This window comes from Cebus imitator, unplaced genomic scaffold (assembly GCF_001604975.1).
Source record: "Cebus imitator isolate Cc_AM_T3 unplaced genomic scaffold, Cebus_imitator-1.0 Scaffold783, whole genome shotgun sequence".
Lineage (NCBI taxonomy): Eukaryota > Metazoa > Chordata > Mammalia > Primates > Cebidae > Cebus > Cebus imitator.
In genome coordinates, this window is record NW_016108098.1 from 214,304 (window position 1) to 219,896 (window position 5,593).

Here is a 5,593-nt window from a genome sequence, read left to right on the forward strand (position 1 = left end):
AAAAAAAAAAAAATAATAAACCAGAGTGAAAAGTGGGTAACATCAATCAGTGCTGCCCAACAGACATAAAATGTAAAGCACAAATATATATTAAAATTTTCTAGTACCCACATTTAGGAAAACACAGGTAGAATATTTGTATTTTTTTTAATCCAATACATCCAAACTATTATCAGTTCAGTATGTGGTCAATATATCAGATTTTTTCAGATTTTGGAATATCTACATTAAACCTCTGAGCAGTTCCTTTGAGAGTCATGTCAATGATCAAAAAATTTTGGGTTTTGGAGCATTTTCTATTTCAGATCTTTTGATTAGGGATAGTAAACATTTAGTGAGATATTTTACATTCTTTTTTTAATACTAAATATCTGAAATTCCATGTACAAATATATTTCTAGCACATCTCAATGTGGACTAGCTACATTTCAAGTACTCAATAGCCACAGATAGTGGCTATTGTATTGGACAGTGCAGATCTAGAGTTACATCAAAATCCTAAAAACAACACTGAGCCACAAAAAAAAAAAAGCAAGTTGCAAAATAATATGTACTATGTGGTGCCACTTACATAAACTTCTAAAACTGAAAAAACTCTAAATAAGATTTATGTGCGGTGTATATGGATACCTATTTATGTAGAAAACATATTAAAATAACCTGAGGCTTCAACTCTATCTGTAATGTTTTAGTTCTTTAAAAGAAATCTAAAGCAAATATGACATAAGATTTTAAAATATTTCCCAATTAAATAAAAATAGGATATGCTTACTTCTGTTTACATTTGATTATCTACTTCTGAAAATATGCTACAGAAATATTTAGTGTGTAAATGTCATATTTCACTTTGTACTACATGGTCCATAGCATCTTTCTGTCCTTCATGTATTAAGTTTGATAATAGAAGTTCAAGGAAAAGTTCAAAAAAATTAAGGATAAAAACTGATTTTGTCTTGTTTATTCAACAAGCATTTACTGTATGATTATTGTGTGTATTCAAGTAGTTCATAATGTGGTTAACAGCTTTTTGTTACAAGCAATCATATAGAGATAAAAGTATATTTTGGCACTATGTAGAACAACAAGATCAAAGTAAAAGAGCAAAATACTATAACAGTGAGTTTGGGCCCTAAGAGTAATTGTTTAATGGCAAATTTTTAAAGGCATTCTTCTTTTTATGTATATATTTAAAAGGTATGGCCAGGCGCAGTATCTCACATCTGTATTCTCAGCACTTTGGGAGGCTGAGGCGGACACATAGCTTGAGCTCAAGAGTTCAAGACCGGCATAGGCAACATGGCAAAAGCCCATCTCTACAAAAACTACAAAAATTAGCCAGGCATGCTAGCGTACACCTGTAGTTCCAGCTACCTGGGGGACTGAGGTGGGAAGATCACTTGAGCCTGGGAGGTCAAGGAGACAGTGAGCTGTGATCGTGTCACTGCACTCCAGCTGGAGCAACAGTGTGAAACCCTGGCTCAATCAATCAATCAATAAAGTGTACAACATGATGTTCTGATATACATATACATAGTGAAATGATTACTATGGTCAAGCAAATTAACATGTCCATCTCCACATCTAGTTACCTTTCCTGTGTGTGCTGAAAACACCTGAAATCTACTTTTTTAACAAATTTCCAGTAAATGATACAGTATTAACTACAGTCTTCATGCTGTATATTAGATCTCTACACTTAGTCATCCTATATGATTCCAACTTTGTAAGCTTTAACCAGTATCTCCCCATTTCTCCCACTTTTCCACCCCTATTTAACTACCTTTATTCTCTCTTCTTTTGCAGGCTTGGCATTTTTAGATTCCACATATAGGCTGAAATCATGAAGTATTCTTTTTTCTGTGTCTGGCTAATTTCACTTTGCAAAATATCCTCCAGGTTCATCTATGTTGTCACAAATGGCAAGCACATTGGTTTAGTGTACCATCCTGAGATACACAATGACTCACTAGAAGAGATTTCTTTTAAAGACTGGAATAAACACACAAGCAAAATTCTCATTATTCATTCTACTTAGTTTTAGCTAAATACTGTATATTACTTGTACATAGCTGAATATTCTAACAAAGGTTCACAGAACATGAAGGAAAAGTTCAAAATGGGAAACACTGGAACGAACCAAAGAGACTATGAGTTGCTATAATGTGGAACTTCAGATATAAGTCTTTCAAAACAAGAAAAACAATTAGTTGAACATGTGACTTTAAAAACTGAACCTTAATTATACTAATATCTGCAATTTACTTTGAAATGAATAAGAAAATAAAATGGAATGTCATGTCAATGGAGAGTTGGACAGATGGATCAATATGCAATAAAACAAGAAGAGTAAAATGTCAAAGGTAGAATCTAGGTGCTAATAATATTGTTGCTCAGTGTAAAATTCTTTAAACTTTGCTGTAAGCTTTTAAATTTTCATAGTATGTTAAAAATTAAACTTTAATGTGAGGATAATAGCTTCTAAACTACAACTATGATGTGTATTCCCACCAAAAGCAAAAAAAATCAACCTATCTTTTCGGAAATAGTTCATTTTAGATAAATACCCCATGGTATAGTTTGTTGAGCAAACACTTCAATAAAATATGATTATGTCTGGAATTCAGTCTAGAATAATCCACTGCAGGGGAGGGGTTAACCAAATTCAACTAACTGCGAGATGATAGATGATAACTGTTGAAGCTGAGTGACAGGTACTCGGAGGGTTCGTTAAGCCACATATATATATATATATATGTATTTTAGATGGTCTCACTCTTGTTGTCCAGGCTGGACTGCAATGATGCAATCTTGGCTCACTGCAACCTCCGCCTCCTGGATTTAAGCGATTCTTCTGACTCAACCTTCCAAGTAGTTGGGATTACAGGTGCCTGCCACCACGCCCGGCTAGTTTTTGTGTTTTTAGTAGAGCCAGGGTTTCACCATGTTGGCCAGGCTGGTCTTGAACTCCTGACCTCAGGTGATCTGCCCACCTGGGCCTCCCAAAGGGCTGGGATTACAGGCGTGAGCCACCGTACTATTATACTATTTTCTTATTTCTGCATATGCTTGCAATTTTCCAGAATAAAGAAGTCAAATAGTCTGGGCACAGTGGTGCATGCCTGTAATCCCAGCACTTTGGGAGGCCGAGGAAAGTGGATCACTTGAGCTTAGGAGTTTAAGACCAGCCTGGGCAACATGATAGAACCCCGTCTCAACAAAAAATAAAAAAACGAGCCAAGTATGGTGGCAAAGGCCTATAGTCCCAGCTACTCAGGAGGCTGAGGTGGGAGAATCACTTGCACCCAGGAGATCTAGGCTGCAGTGAGCCAAGATCACGCCACTGTACTCTAGCCTGGGAAACAGAGTGAGACTGTCTCAAAAAAATATTGAGAACGTTTTAATACCTAGCTCAGGATACTATAGCCTAAAGCAGATAATCTATTTCAATTTTTTATATTAAAGATATAACTAATCCTGTAATCCTGGCTTAATTTTAAATCATTATCTTGTAGAAATGTACTGATCTTTGTTTTTTTTTTGTTTTGTTTTGTTTTGTGAGACAGAGTCTTACTCTGTCGCCAGGTGCTAGGCTGGAGTGCAGTGGCACAATCTCGGCTCACTGCAACCTCCGCCTCCTGGGTTCAAGCAATTCTCCTGCCTCAGCCTCCTGAGTAGCTGGGACTATAGGCACACTCCACCACACCCAGCTAATTTTTTGTATATTTAGTAGAGACGGCGTTTCACCATGTTGGCCAGGATGGTCTCAATCTCTTGACCTTGTGATCCTCCCGCCTCGGCCTCCCAAAGTGCTGGGATTACAGGCTTGAGCCACCGTGCCCAGCCTGATCCTTGTTTTTATGAACAGTTACTTCTAAGTCTGCCGGATACCTCTGCATTCCTTGATCTACTATTGTATTACGCACTTAGGGTATTAAGAGAAGTACCTTGAGTTCCTAAAGTCTGATGCAAGCTTCTGGACTCTGCTCACTCTGATCAAAGAATTTAGAAGAATGTTACCTCTTCTATGGCCAACTTCTAACTTACTCCACATTTTTCACAACAAAAACCCATAAGTAATAAAAAAAATGGCAATCCAAATTCCAATACATATAGAAGACATATGATGCAAAAATCAAATGAGTATTTTTCCTGGAGAAACAGTAGAAATAGAAATTACTCAAATTTTACAGAAGACTAGAATTGGTTTACTCCTCACTTTTTTCTCCCACCACAGACTTCCTCCTAGCTCAGTAAGCAGGATTATTCTTTCTAGTAAACTTAACCTACTCTGACCTCTAATAAGTATACTAAGCTAGTTACTGAACATAAAACAGAGTCAAAACTATGGACTACACGAATTTAATGTAGAAACTGCATTTCACAAGAAAGAACACATACAAGCTACTTTGAGATTAGGAATATAAATTTTTCCAATCAAAAACAACTATGTTGGCCGGACACGTGGCTCACACCTGTAATCCTAACACTCTGGGAGGCTGAGGCAGGTGGATCACCTGAGGTCAACAGTTCAAGACCAGCCTGGCCAACATGGTGAAACCCTGCCTCTACAAAAATTAGCCAGGCGTAGTGGTGAGTACCTGTAATCCCAGCTACATGGGGGGCTGAGGCAGAACTGCTTGAACCCAGGAGGTGGAGACTGCCGTGAGCTGAGATTACGCCATTGTGCACAGAGCAAAAACGAGCAAAAACTCCATCTCAAAACAAACAAACAAACAAACAAAACAACTATGTCAATGACTAACTGCATACTCTTAGAAAACCCTGATTTCAGTAAGTAATTACCTCATCTTAATTTAAATAGTAAGAAAACAGCTCTGAAGCATAATAATACAAGTAATCAAGAAGATTCTAAATAGTCTATTGTCACAATAGATAGAAGAGTAGCTAATTTACTTCAGATTGTGGCACTGATAGAAAAATCACTTTAAGATTGAATGGGGTGAGGCAGCTCATGCCCGTAATCCCCAGCACTTTGGGAGGCCAAGGCGGGCGGATCACCCGAGGTGGGGAGGTCAAGACTGGCCTGACCAACACGGAGAAACCCCGTCTCTACTAAAAATACAAAAAATTAGCCGGGCGTGGTGGTGCATGCCTGTCATCCCAGCTAGGGGAGGCTGAAGTAGGAGAATCACTTGAACACGGGAGGCGGAGGTTGTGGTGAGCCGAGATCACGCCATTGCACTCCAGCCTGGGCAACAAGAGCAAAACTCCATATCAAAAAAAAAAATCACTTTAAGATGTAACAGGTGTCCTTTATTTTCTCGAACAAGAGTTTTAACACATACCTTACAGAAAAATAGTCAACTTTCTTATGGAAGTGTTATAAAATACACAGAAAACAACCTACTGGACTAGTTAAAAACACAGTACTGCACCAAGAACCTTGAACTGGGAGTCAGATAACCTTGGTTCTAGTCCTAATTACTAATTAGATCTATGCCCTTAAGCAAACTGCAACCTTGAGAGAACTCAATTTTCTCATTTGTAAAATGAAAGAACTTCACTAGATGAATTAAAATGCTTTCCATCTATAATATTTGCTTCTGGAAAAGACCATCTAACCAACATAATA

At 37.6% G+C, this 5,593-nt stretch overlaps 1 protein-coding gene across 12 annotated transcripts in view; it reads right to left on the bottom strand.

The window, feature by feature from the left end:
* LOC108297236 (transcriptional regulator ATRX) overlaps nucleotides 1-5,593 on the bottom strand; it is a 224,578-nt gene that overhangs the window by 199,625 nt on the left and 19,360 nt on the right. The window lies entirely within an intron of this gene.